General features: G+C 35.4%; 1 protein-coding gene across 1 annotated transcript in view; it reads right to left on the reverse strand.

The window, feature by feature from the left end:
- SEMA3E (semaphorin 3E) overlaps positions 1 to 14,634 on the reverse strand; it is a 132,878-nt gene that overhangs the window by 37,619 nt on the left and 80,625 nt on the right. The gene's annotated exons all lie outside the window — the stretch shown is intronic.

Below are 14,634 nucleotides of genomic sequence, written 5' to 3' on the forward strand. Positions count from 1 at the left end.
TTGCCTAAAAAGAATCAGAGAAATATGCACTAAAATTGCACTTATTTCATTTCTGTGGGAGTAGGGAGGAAAGATTCCTCCTATCTTGTCTCCAAATTATCTAAACCTTAAATAGATATCTCACTATGGAATGTGTTTTCCCTCTTTAAACAATTTTTTCCCCAGTAGTTTTTAAATATATCAGACTGTGTTATCTTCTCCTCATAGCTTTGAGATGTTTATATATCTTCTTCATGGAAGTATGTTTAGGAATGAATCCCCAGTTATGGCTTTCAGAGCAGATGTGATTTCTTCAGTGGATTTAACAGAATATCAGTATGAAAAAATATTGGCAACTTGGTTTAATTTGTCAGTATAAGGCTGTAAAGACTGAGAAAGAATTTACAATTTAAATTTCCATTTGAAGTGGTACATTTGTCTCAGCTTTTACAGAAAAGCCCATTAATGTCTGATTAAAATATCAAGTGAGAGCACAATATTTTTAATTTAGATATTAACGGAACAACATGCCACAAAACAGAGAGATGGGGAGAATAAAAGGGCAAATAGATAGAAAGCTATGAAAGCTTGATAAAAAAATATGCCACAAAGCCATCAAATGTGTGACTAGCAAATATTTTGGTAATTTAGTAGTTCCAGTTCTCTTAAAAGTTTTGCCCATAAGTCCACTGAAATGCAGATTAAATCGATAGGATAAATGTAACCTACCTGTTCATTAAACTAAATCTCAGGTCCATGTACCAGCCTCAGTACTTGCCCCTTAGAAGACACATTATCAAAAACACCCAAGGAACTTTTTAGTCATAAAAGTCAGGTTTTATTAGACAGGACTTTTCACGTATTTGTTAGACTAACTCAATACTTGCACAGAAAAAAAGCTTGATAACCTACAACATAAAAAATTCTGGAGTGCAATTGCCCCAGAAACTAAATAAATATTCTCTTTGGGTGACATCATGACAGGTATGCTCTCCTGCAAAAAGCCAGCCTAAAAAAACAAGGATCAAAGAAGGAGAAGGTGGAAAACTGGGGAAAATAATAATAATAATAACAATACTTTAAAAGGACAGAAAGGAAAAAGATATAAGGAAAATGAAAAGTTGTAGAGCTCTTAGTTCCCACTAATTGACAAATAATTGAATCTTTACGTGCTTTTAATTTAAAACAGTTAATCTTGAATTTGTCATAAGCCTCTTGACTTCAAAGCATTATTCACATCTTAATCCCCATATCAGACAAGCTGATGTACCTGTCTTCCATTCTCAACTGTCTAAATCATACATGTCATTTTGCTGCAACTTCTGGTCAAAAAGAAATATTCCCAGTAGTTAGAGAGCTTCTACAAAAAATGAGATTCGACTCAAAATGCAGTTCTGCAGAAAGAGGACATCTGTTTCATGTGTACTTGCGGTGAAAAATTCAAGATGAAATTAAATAAAAGAAATAATTAAGGAAAAAAAACCACACAAATTTTAGGTAATGGACCTAAAACTCACGAGGTAACAAAGTGTTCATAATCTCACCTCTCCAGAAGCTCCTTTGTTGGCCTAACCCTGGTGTATTAGTGCCTAGTTGTTATAGCTGATGCAGCAGAAAATACCTGTCTTGGGTAGAGACTGATGGTGCAGGAATATTGTTTTATGCTGTATCAGCAACAATTGCACATCAGTAGTAACTACTCCCCCCTCTGCTGTTGGGTAAATGTCAAACAATGAAGAAATATTTCCCTGTGTGGAGAAATCTCAGTCCCATTCCATACTTTTCAAACATCACATACCATGTATTTTTCAAAACTAAAGACTGTAACATTTTGAGTCAACAGTGGATTAAAAAAAAAAGTGAGGTGAACTCAGGAAGGAAAAGAAAACTTTCTGGAATAAGTACGTGGGACTCATAACGGCATAAAATTTGATGTAAAGGAAATATTTCTAAAAACCATCTGAAGTTACGTATTCTCTTGTTGGGTATTCAAAATAAAATTACTCATGAAAAGTTTCTCCTCTGGGACCTCAGGTAAACTATTTGTCAGTGAATTGGTTAAATAAAGATTTAGAAGTAAGTGGAGAGACAAACCAGTGGTTAAAATTTGATAGATTATTCTGGTCTTCATGCTTTCTGTTTACTTTGTTTACTTTTCCACACAATAAAAACAAACAAACAAACAAAACATACAAACAAACAAAAATGTGCTCATGCAAGGAAAAAGTAATAAATTTAAACTGATTAGAGAAAAATAACTTCCTCAGGTGAAGTGACTGCGTGTGTTTTGAAATCATACTTGAAGAAATTGTATTATCCATACTTCCTGGTTTATAGTTTGTGGCTCGCATTCCATCCTACATAAAGAATAGAAATTAAAAGTTTTTTCTGCTTTTGGAGGAGACATAATCCCACCAGAACATCAGAAAACACACTTCATATTTTGGTCTTCCCCTGGTAAAATACCACTGGTACTCACAGCAGGGAGATGTGGCCAGTAGGGGAGTCTTCTGGATGATGTGGAAGAACTTTACATCAGTGTACAGAAAATTGTACCAGCACAATAAAAAAGATACTAATGTAGTTCATAATTTCCCTGAGAACCAGAATTAAATCACTGGTAATGACAAACCCATCTCTTCTAACATTCATAGCATGAATGTGTTTAAAACAGCAACTATACAACTGTGGAATGAAAATGGTAAACAATATGCAGAGTATCTATTAATTGTATGAAATTTATGAATAAGGATTGTAGCATAAATATATAATCTAGCATTATCACTGGGGGTAGACAAAAAATTGTATTTCAATGCAATTTGGTGGAATTTTTAAGAGGTCACTAGTTTTGATATAAAGCAGGATGTGTATCTCATAAATGCTTGCAGACACATGTAACTGTCTGAAAAGTTGCTGAAAATGTAAGCAATGACTCCTCCAAGAGACATTTTCCACCTTCAGCTTTTAGGTGAACATGCCAAATATTCCATGGTTGCAATAAGTTATTCCTGTGACTGGGGCAAGTAGCTGAAGTTCAGGTGTATGATGTGTCAGCTTCCAGGGGATGCAGGTTTAAATGAAACAAGTGTTACACATTAATAATCAGCTTTGAAGGCTAATTCCATAATTCTAACCCTCCTTGCAGTTTTTGACATTGAAATCCCTTGAGAAATGTCAGGGTAAAACTGACAGTTTCCTCACAGATTATACAGCCCATCAATTCAACATCACAATTTTATTTTATGGGCGTTTTTCAGCGGTTAGGGTAAAAACTTTGCAAAAGCAAAGCCCTACCTATGTAGGGCTGGGAGTGGAATTACGTGCTTCTACATGTAGCTTGGGAAAAGAAATGGGCTTCAAACCCCAAATGGATTTGATTTATGATACCAGTGACTCAGGAAACACAATACACGTTCAACTACTATTAAAATAATAACGTTCTTTCAAGGAAATAAAGATCTTTTCAAAGCATCAAAGATTTTGATGAACTTGATATGAATCGATAATTTTAGACAACGAAGAATAATGTAGGCTACAAACAATAGTGAAAGAAAAGGTCAATCAGAGGCATTAAAATTTAAAGACTGAATTTAACTTTTGTTGCAGAAAATTGCTTTCACTAGTGCCAAGTGCTGCTTTGCTCTGGGTCAAGACAACACTTATGCATGTGATTAATTTAAAACATATGCTTACTTCCATTCCTGTTCAGCAAAGTACCAAAGCCTATTCGTAACATTAATACAATAGTTGTATCTTTTCACTAAACCAGGGACTTAAAAATACAGAGGTTTTAGCTGTATTTTCCTAAGATATTGTTTTTATGAGAGAAAAATAATTTGATTTTCTGTAAGAATTCATGGTGTTTTGGTTATTTCACTTTAAATTTTATTATTTTCCATATAACAAAAAAAGTAAAGCATATCATACTTGCATTTTTTAAAGGAGATTTAAACCATTTCATAACCTTTAATTACACCCTTAACTGTGTATGCATTTGTTGCAACAGTACTGACATGGTTTGCTCTCAAGGGGGCCTGTGCATTTTTGTGGGTTTAGTAGGGTTTTTGTGGGTTTTTCTCTGGTGTGTGGTATGGTTTGATTTGGTTTTTGCCTTTTTCTTTTTTTTTTTTTTTTTTTTTCTTTTTTTTTTTTTTTTTACTAACAAGTCCATATTGTTTACCTTGCTGGATATTAAATTATATTTAGAGTGCAGTGGGGAAAATGTCTGCGCAGATTTTTGTAAGTATATTTTTAAACACTGGCTATACTATTCACTACTGCTCTAAAGCACTGGGCAAAATGCTTTCTCAGCTTTAATGATCTCATAGTTATTTAGTTATTCAGCTTAGAGTAAGAATGATATTAGATGCAAGAGCTGTTTTTTGCATTCCATTTCTAGGGGCCCTTTCTTGAAGAGAACTAGAAAAAGCAGGGTTCATATGCAAAGTGAATTGAAAGAGAAAGCATAAAACAGAGATGCACTACTTGTGCAAACCTGTGAGAAATGTTCTTTTAAAAATCCACATGGTGGTAGTGTCATACGTTGCACTCGTTTTTTATATTCAAGTAATTCTTAAAACATCAAAAATGGGAGTGTACATTGCACTTCACTTTTTTGTCATGATCAGAAATTTTCTGTGCATTTACTCCATGTTCACTTGCTCTCATGAGAAAAATGTCCAGTTACACCAATGAAATGCTTTACAAACATCTTGATTTCCATTCTCTTTTGCACTAGAATGGTTTTAGTATAAATTCACATATAAATTTATTTTTTGCAAATATTCTTTTATTCTGTGTATTCTCAAAATAATATTTTTCACTTCTTTTCTCTTGCTTCTATACTTATCCTTCCATTTTCATTTGGACATAGAAAGACACACTAAATACACTGTGCAGAGGCTTCTTTTAGGAAGGATGAATCTTGACTTCCACACTAAAAAAAACAAAAAACTGAAAAATCACAGAACATGTCTGAAAATCAGCAGAAAATATAATTCAAATATAAGTCTCCAAAATGAACATTCAACCCCATGACCTGCCTTAATCTGTACACTTGCCTCATCAAGAAGACACATGGTAAAAGAGATCTACAGGAAAATAGTTTGTGCTTGTATAAAAGCAGAAAATAATTTACTGGGTCAGGCCTGAAGAGGTACCTTATACTATTTAGCCCTTTGTATTTAAGCAGACCAAATTCTGTGCTAATAAAAATGTGCATTAGCATTATCTGACCAATAAAATCCTAAACATTAGCAAGGTGTCTAATTGCTACAAAGCCAACTAATTCATTGAAAAATTAAAAATCTAAACCCAGTGAAGTATAATTGATTTTATATAAAGGAACCTGTGCTCCAAATACTTACAACTTAATAAGTTCATCTTGCAACACACTGCCCTATTTAAGTCACCATAAAACAGGCATGCAGGTATATAGGTGAGCAAGACAAGGATGCTCCATCAGGGGAATAACTCTTCATGTAATATCTTCTTTAAATAATCCAAACATTAATTTTCAAAAAGATCTAAGCACTGTCAAAAACCCTCATTGTCAGAGGATTACTAACTTTTGAAATTATACCTTCAGCATTCACTCAACTTTATTTTCTAAGCCAAATGGAGATACAATATTAGGAATAAAGTCCTCAAAAACAGTCTGCAATAGTCAGTTCTCTGCTATTTGACATCATTAAGATTATTTGGGAGGTAGTATTTCTTCTGAGGATCTGTTTTCAATCCTCTTTACTATCCACTGACATACTGAAAAGATCAATCGCCCTATGGGATGAGAGTGCATAAAATATTATAGACATTAAATCCTCCCTAAAAATTCAGATGCATTTTTCAGGTCTGTGCATTTTATTCCACAGTTAAATGATTAAGACACACTGGGCTTCAATCTGAAAATGTGTTTAAAATCTGGAGCTGTGTCAGACTGCTGTCTGAGTTTGCAAAAGGATTAGCAATTTGTGACTTGTGTCAAAATATCTGGCCTAAAGTGACAGAAATAATATATTTTCCTGACTTAATGACTGTGAAAAAATCTGGCAAAAGAGAAATACATCCCACCACACTGAACATGGAAATCAGAGCATTTATCCTTAGCAGCTCAAAGTATTTTAGTGGCAGTAATTGCATTGGTCATAATTTTAGAAGGGACACCTTTGTGCGACCTTGAACTTGTCACATAAACTCATTAGGTGCCTTATTGCAACGAATTGAGTAATTAGAAATGTTGATTATATTGCACGAATATGATAGTTAATATGCATGAAAGTTCCAGGGACCACATAAAGCCTCTCTAGGACTAAAATGTCTGAGTAGCTGTATATGGTGATATAGTCTTACAACAAAGAGAAGGTAAAGATAGTCCACAAATGCTGTACAAAAGTGAAGGGATTTCTGTGGGGAAGTGCAGTCTCTTCACACAGCCTCACCAACCAAGGCTTTTCCTCTTCTGTAATTTTGACAGGCTGAACGTGTGCTGAGATTGTGAGGGTCATATCAGAGCAAATATCAAATAGAACCCTCTCCAATGATCTAATGCTTGTTATCATAGCAACTGGGAAAAAGGTCGTGAAAAAGTAAAGAAGGAAGGATGCAGCTCTAAGGTTTGAGCTTCTGTCTAGGCTTTGGTGATGAAAGGAGGAAGAGATTCTTTGGGCATGGAAAGGACAGCTACATTAAACTGGGAATGAATTTCAGCGGGACTCAGATACTTTGTTCTGTCTGCCTCTATGGTGTGGAATCTTAGACAGCCAACTTTTGCAGAGCTCCAACTCGGGATGTCTAAATTGGCCATTCTGGAAAAAAAATGGCTAGAGGGGATCCATTGGCTCCCAATGACACAGGTGAACTGCTAGCAATACTTCTTTTTACTTCTCAATCAAATTTATTTTTCTATATAGATATCAGTCAAATAAGAAAACATATTAGTCATATACCATAGAAGGATTACACAATATTAAGGTTACACCTTATTATGCAAAAAAATTTAACCAAACCCTGGTTTTATTTTCTATAACTAGCACTTTACTGATTAGTAAGACTATTTTTCAAATAATGATATAGACTTCACCAGGTGCTGTCACTTAGAAAAATACTTTCTCTCATAAATAAATGTGGTAGAATCTAAAAATCATTATATTGAGAGCTGGAATATTTCAGTTACCCCATCAAATTACCACACAGGTGGAGGATTTCTTTCTCTGTGGGATAACACTATTATTCCTCTGTATGGATTCATTCTCCCTGGACCATCTGTGTTTAATCTTGCAAAGGGCAGGTCTAATACGATGGAAAATTCATTTCATATGGCTGATCAATTCACATACTCTACCGATCTCCCAAATTGAACTTACACTTCACGTATGGCCACATTTAGACAATGTTCAAAAGTAATGAATGTCATTCACCTCATTTTTATGGAAGGAGAGCATTGTCAAAAAAAACCTGTTTTCTGCTACAAGTGTAAGAATGACTGGTAAGAGCAACTATGCTGTTACAGAATACTTGACTTTCTCCAGAGTATTTCCCTAAGTACATAGCTATTTGATAAACAATGTGCATTGTAGAATTGTTAAGAAATACAAATAGCTGACATATATTGAAATACAGTTCTTCTGAGGTATCATTGATGAATCCTCTTTTACTGAATGTTTCCCTAATTTTTTTTTCTAGAAAAATGATTTTTTAATTTAGTAGTGATTTAAACAATCATATGATTTCTTTCCTAGTAAAGTTTACAAAAGTACTGATGAGGCCAAAATAAGAAAGAGGAAAGGTTAATGAGAGCTCAGGTTATGGAATGCTTGGAATACTGATTTAAAGGCCAGAAGTTTGCGAAGTAGATTTTAATACAGCCATATCCAAAGTGTTCCAAAATGCAACATTTGGATATGCAACAGAAGTTACATCTTAGAATAGGAAACAGAGTTTGTATCTGAAGTACATGAGAACACCCTAGGAGAGGGAAGTTCAGATCCTTCTTCAGATCCTTGCTCAGACTGCTTCAGACTGAGGTGCCTCATTTAGGATCTTGGATATCCCAGATGCCTTGTTAAAGCTGACACAGACAGGCAACACCAATAATCTCTTCATTTACCTTGTTATACAAAACTGATAATTAGGTGCCTCAGCAAAGCATGTAAACTGGCATAACTCTGTGCTCAAGTGAAGAACTTTGGGTCGAGTGCAAACCACTAAAAAGAGATTTCTCATTGAGATGCCATGCCAAGAACTCAGCACTTGAGTCCATGAAAGAGGAATCTCAAACAGAGGTGGGGCAGTGACCTTGCCTGTACACACACCATGGAACAGCGTGTGTGATTCCAGTGTCCACACTTCCAGAAGATGTGAAAATACTGCAGAGAGTTCACAGGAAGGACACAAATGAGACTGAAGAATCCTGGTGATAGCAGGTTTAAGCAGCTATATTTATCCAGCTTATCAAAAAAAAGTGAAGAGTTGGCTTGATCTTTGTGCATAGGTACTTATATGAGGAAAAAGATGTGGATAAGATAGTGGGAGACTTTTTAACTTTGCCAGCAAAGGCATATCAAGGTTAAATGACAGGAAGCTGAAGTTAGAAAAATTGAGTAAGTGGCTAGTTCCTAACACTAAAAGTAATTAAATATTAGAACAGCTAATATCTAGGCCAGAGAAAAAGTGGTGTTACCCCTGTTTCCCTTTTGCAGCACAGCACCTTTGTTGTTTGCTGTGAGCATACATGTTGTCTTCACCTAATTAATTCTGTGTCTGAGTTAGGTACCGTTCTAACCTCTGCTGAAATGTATGCAAATTCAACTTCCAGAACATTAAATGCTTTAATCTAAATGAAGTGTGGGCTATATGGATATTTTTGGTTCAACTTGGCAGTCTGTGGTGTGGGCATGCAGACCAGAGAATGTAAATGAACCCCTCTGGTAAAAGATTTTATGATGTGTTGCCCACTTGGTAATATTTCATATCTATTTAGTGGATGGTGCTCCAAAGGTTGGCTTTTCACCCATGCAGAAGGACACTGTGTCTCTAAGAAAATATTTTCAGGGCAAGAATTTGTCACACATTCTATCTAATGAAGAACTGACCAACACCCACTTCTATTTGGTCAGTGAAACCAGATGTTCCTCCTCTAATCCCCTGAAAACAGTGTGGAGATGAGGTAACAGGAACAAGCATGGAGAGGGAGCAATTTGGCAGGTCATTGCTTGTTTTGATTGCAAAAATACGTCAGAAACAACGTTATTATTGTAAAATAACAGAGATAAACATGTCTACAATTTTGCTTCTCAACAAAGCTGGAAGAATGACAGTACCACATGCTGGTCAAGAGCAGAATTATGCCATGTCAAAGTTAAGCTGAGATATGACTGGCACATCCCCTCATAATTTGTATGAGAATTCACTCTAGTTTGTTAAAGCCAGAGCTGAGGAGCTCATGTTGCCTTTGTTTGGTTGGTATAGAGGGGTAAACAGAAAGAAAGCTTATTGCACAATTGAACCTTGTCCTGGCTTTGCATCGAATCACAGAATGTAGAGAAAAAGAAGTGTGCTTCCCCACACTCCACAAAATATTAAGGGCAATGTAGATTAGAAGCAAAAAGTTCCAACTGGACTGAACTGTCTTCCAAGCAAAAAAAATTCACCTGCTGCTTACTAAAGGGAAGTCCTCTCTAACAGGACTAAAGACTTAGGATTTAGATCTGGTCTTCCCTGATAAGCAGAATCTCACTTGGCTAAGTGAGGAGCAAATAACATAATATGGAATGTATCAGATTAGGAACACCTAGAGGAGAATCCCCCAAGTCCATCAACCTTCTGAAGTGGAGAAATACAGCTGTATGCAGTTGACTGAGTTAAATGAGGCACTGAAAATGGCACCTTGCCAGCTCCTTGTACATATTAAAAATTTACAGCGTGTTCTGGGGAAAAATTCTTTATGCATTGTTCTTTCCCATAAATTTAATTCCTTCAACAGGTTTTGTCATGCAGAGATGCCTTTCTCTCCAGGAATCAGCTCTATCATGTCCCCATGTAGCTTGCAAAGACTTGGGATATTATTTCTGCACGTTGTGGGTTTTTTGGAATTCCTACTAATTTTTGCAGATCGTTTGGAGTCAGTGTAATGTTTTAGCTGTACTCCCATGAGTGAAACTCCCATGAGGACTTGTTAAAAGTGCTTTGTGAGTTAGTGACTAGGGCAATCTGGATCATTGGAAGGCCTCCAGAGCACCCCTACAACCTGTTGCTCTACTAAATAGAAAACTCATAAAGATAAAATCATTACCTGGCTGCAGATAGAGCCTTTAAATTATCTAAGGTTCATTAAAACTCACCCAGGGGTTTTTGAGAACAGTGCTGGAGTATTCTTTTACCATCAGCTAGATATGGCAAAACAGAAAGAACTTCCTCCAGCACCGGTCAGCTGCTGCCAGAACTGAGAAATTCATATAAATGTAAAAGGATAATAATGCAGGTGCTTCCCCCTTCTCTGCCCCACGCTGCCTTGCTGGCATCAAAGTCCACAAGAGAGACAAATGTCGATTTGGTGAGAATCAAAGCATAATAAGATGTTTTTTTCTGAAGTTTTCTTCATCTTCTACATCTGGTTTGAAGATTTATCTCAGATTTTGTCTCGCAGTGTACATGGAAATGATGCATATGCATATGAGAAATTTGGGGTGCAGGGTCCCTGACTCTTGCTTTCTTCAGGAAAAATAATGCTTATTTTAATGAATTCACCTTCATTTCTGGATGAAATACAAAAAAAACAAAACCTGGAAGAACCCAATCTTTTCTGACCTGCACTAACTTTTAATGTTTGGATTTCCTGAAATCAGAGATAATGAACTAATTTACTGACAAGCATTTAACTTGCTCATGTTTCCTTGGACAAGACTTTGTAATGTGTTCTATTGCAAACACCAGTAGTTGTTCTGTCTGCAAAATCAGCACTCCTATTTTTCCTAATTTGTAACTTATTTCTAAATGGTAGAAAAACATTGGGTATTTTGCTGAAATGTTTAAATTTGGAAAAGTAACATTGATCAGAGTCAAAGTAATTAGAAACAGAAAAAGATAAAAAGCTGCTGTAAGTGACTATGCTTACATATTTTTAGAAATGTAATAACTGACAGCAGCTTTATGAAACTGAACAGTCTGGAATTCCAAAATAAAATCAATTAAACCAATATTGGAATAGAATGAAGTAAACCATTTCATATTTAATCTTTCACATGGGTATATAGTATATAATAGAATTTATAAGTAATTTGATTTAGAAAAATATATTTGGTTATACTCTGGCGGTACAACACAAGTTTGATGTAGAATTAAATAAAACCAATATTTATTTCTTGTTGGTTTATATGACCAACATATTAAGACAAAATGCATGGTATAATTAAATTTTTATAACAACAGAAAGCACAAAAGAAGCTGTAATGTATCATAGCACAATGAGCATGTGAAAGATTTCATTCAAAGCATATTTCAATCATTACATGGTAAGATTAATACCTTCTACAGAGACTGGTTGGGGAATGGACATTATTGCTGTGTTTTTCAAGAACATTAGATATTCTGTTTTTAAGGCTGTTCCAAGGTATAATGATCTCTCAGTGAAGCAATCAAATTCTGCCTATTTTTGGAAATTTCCCTTTGGCTTCATGATTTGTTGAAAAGAGCTCAGTGTTCTGCAAGGCACAGCTCAAACCTGGTTTTGATATGAAAAGATGAATTTGTGGTTGTGTAAGTATGTAAGATTTTATACAGGAGGCAGAATGCTTCTTTTTACAAACTGCACTTCACAAACCCATGCTAAATCAGGGTGCCATAAAGCAGGCTTGTGATCAGAGCTTAGGGAAATTTTTATTTTCAAAGGAAAACCAGCAATGTTTCATTTTCTTACCAAATGGCTATTCAGAAATGGATGACAATGTAAACTTTTGTTGGAAGCAAACTACAAAATAAGTATCCCTGCAACGTGAGACTAGTGATCACCAAGATCCAGAGCCTTAACTGGATGTTAGGTTCCAACAGGTTCCTCTTTGGCCTGCTCAGTAAATGGGAAGAGGCAATGTAGAAGAGAATTTTCTGCAGGAGCAAAGACATGTAAACGTGAGCAATCTAACTCTGGCTTTCATGCAAAGTTCATCGTATTTGGAGATGTGAACAATCTAAGCTTATGTGTGAGAATCAGCGTATTTAGATAAGCAAGCAGTGGGACTAAGAACTTGTAAGGCCATGAGAAAAGGAATAAGCGATGTGAGAGAGAACTTCTGGATGCATAAATAGATAAAAAGTAACACAGAAATTTGCAAAACCACTGTGTGCGTAATATAAGTTAAACCAATCACTGCAAGCAGAGAGACGTGTGCTTTTAGGGCTTGACCAACTGTAAAGCAGCACGTAACGCGTGATTAGCACCTTAAAAAGTATAAATATGTATAAGACTTTGCAATAAAGGGCTTCACTTGATCATAATAATCATAGCATGATGTCCCATTCTCAATCTCCAGCAATAACTGGGACCTGAGGCCAGGGACTCTCACATTTCTCATACACTGCTGAGAAATACATATCTGAGAAGTGCCATTGTTCAAATATATATGGGCCTCAAACGTACCTTGTGCTACATGAGGAGGTGTAAAGAGGTATATAGTCATATTTTAAATACTGTCTTATTTGCTACTGTCCTTTCCATGACAGTCAGACAGTGAGAAAATGGTCAGAGAGATGATGTAGAAGAAACACGGGACAATAATTGGATGTTTTTAGAAGAAGATAACCTGACCAGATGGATCAGCAGAGACTGAACTGCAGTTTTCTGCAGAAGGATCTTGTCCTTTCATTTCCTGCAGTTACACCATGTCCTTATCACTCAAAGAAAGCAAGATTACAATTTTCCCACTCAACCACATACCATGTGTTATTTTTAACCTACCATATAAATGGCACCTGTCTTTTTTAATCCTGATGCTCAGCTTTTCAGATAACAGAAAACAGTATAGTTACTTATTAGTGTAGAAAAATATATTTCCTGTTGGTCTACATAACAAAAAAAAAAAAAAAGGAATTTTCCATGATTTCAGTGTTGGTACAATTTTAGAACCTCACTGTGACAAGGAAGAATAATAAGCAAAAATAAAGGAAGGAAGGAAGGACAATGAGATAAGGGGATGATCGTGGGCCACAGAGTCTTATATATATATCTTGTTTTATTGGCTTCTATTTTTATTAGTCTGTTGTTTATACTTTCTAAAACAGTTTTCCTACATGTATAGCCATTGTTTCCTTCAAACTCTAGTGGGAAGCCTGACAGGAGGTTTGTGTGAGGAGCAAAGAAGACATGCAAATTTGCCTTATTTTAACATTGCATATTATCTGACTCCTTTCTGATTTTCAGAAGACAATGTGTTTCTGCAATTCATACAACTCTGAATCTAAGTGCTGTGCTGGAGTCCTAACTTCTGAGCTGCTTCTCATTTTGACAGCAGTTGGAGGTGCACAGTATGGATTGGATCCTTGGAGATTGCTTCTGGTGATGCTGCTCTCATTTTGTCAAAAGATGCATCGTTACTCAGAAAAGATTAATCAAAAACATTTGCCTGAAGTAAATGCTTTAGTTGATTTCTATGAATATGTTTTAAAAAACTTTATATATGAATTTAATATTTTTTCAAGCCAAGAGTTGTTGGCCATAGGGGAAAGCAAGAGTTCTCTTGGATGGTGCTGTAGCATCAGGTCCATGACAAGTGCTCAGCTCCACCATCATGTGAACCAACTAAACAAAACCATTGACCAGCAACCCTTCCTGACACCTGCCAGTTAAAAGCAATCTTATCTTTGGGTTATACATCATCTCCATCTATTAAGTCCCACCTCACAAAGTGCATTTCCAAGAATCCCTGGTTCAGTTCTTAAAGCTGTTATCATGTGTGTCTTCAGCAACCTAAATTTGATGCCCAAGGAGTTTTACATGCTAATTTAAAATGAGAGGTTGGTATTTCTGCTGAGTCTTTAAACCTGTTCTAAAAAGCTGAGACAGAAAGGATTCCAATTTCTGAAATGTCAAAAAAAAAATATTTTTTCCTAAGAAATGCATTCAAAATATTAATGATATATTCTTCTTATTGATCTCTGCAGTACTATTTTACTCAGCTAAAAGCATCATTAAGGAGCTTACATGCACTTGCTGAACAAGACCAATATAAAGAAGCTGAATTTACCAAAGATTTCTTAACAAATTCCATCTCCGATCAAACTAACAAATATTTTGATATATGATGTATTATTCATTTAAAAAAATCAACAAAACAACAACAAACTAATCAAACTCCCACAGATCTATATAAACCCCCCCAATTTAATATTTTGTCTTAAGAATAACTGTATCAGCTTATATAGTAAAAAACATACTAAAAAATCCTAAGATGAAAAAAGTCCTTGAATTCTTTGCATAATTCTCCATAATATACTTTCAAATATTAGTGAGTTCCTCTGATCAGAAACTAAATTATAGTCCAGCATTACATTTCAATAGGGAAAATATCTATCATATGAGAACTGTGAACAACTGAACTTAAATATTTATTTTTAACCACAGGGGCTTTGCTGGAATCTAGACCTCCAGACTCACTACTGTAAACCACA

This window comes from Prinia subflava, chromosome 4 (assembly GCF_021018805.1).
Source record: "Prinia subflava isolate CZ2003 ecotype Zambia chromosome 4, Cam_Psub_1.2, whole genome shotgun sequence".
Lineage (NCBI taxonomy): Eukaryota > Metazoa > Chordata > Aves > Passeriformes > Cisticolidae > Prinia > Prinia subflava.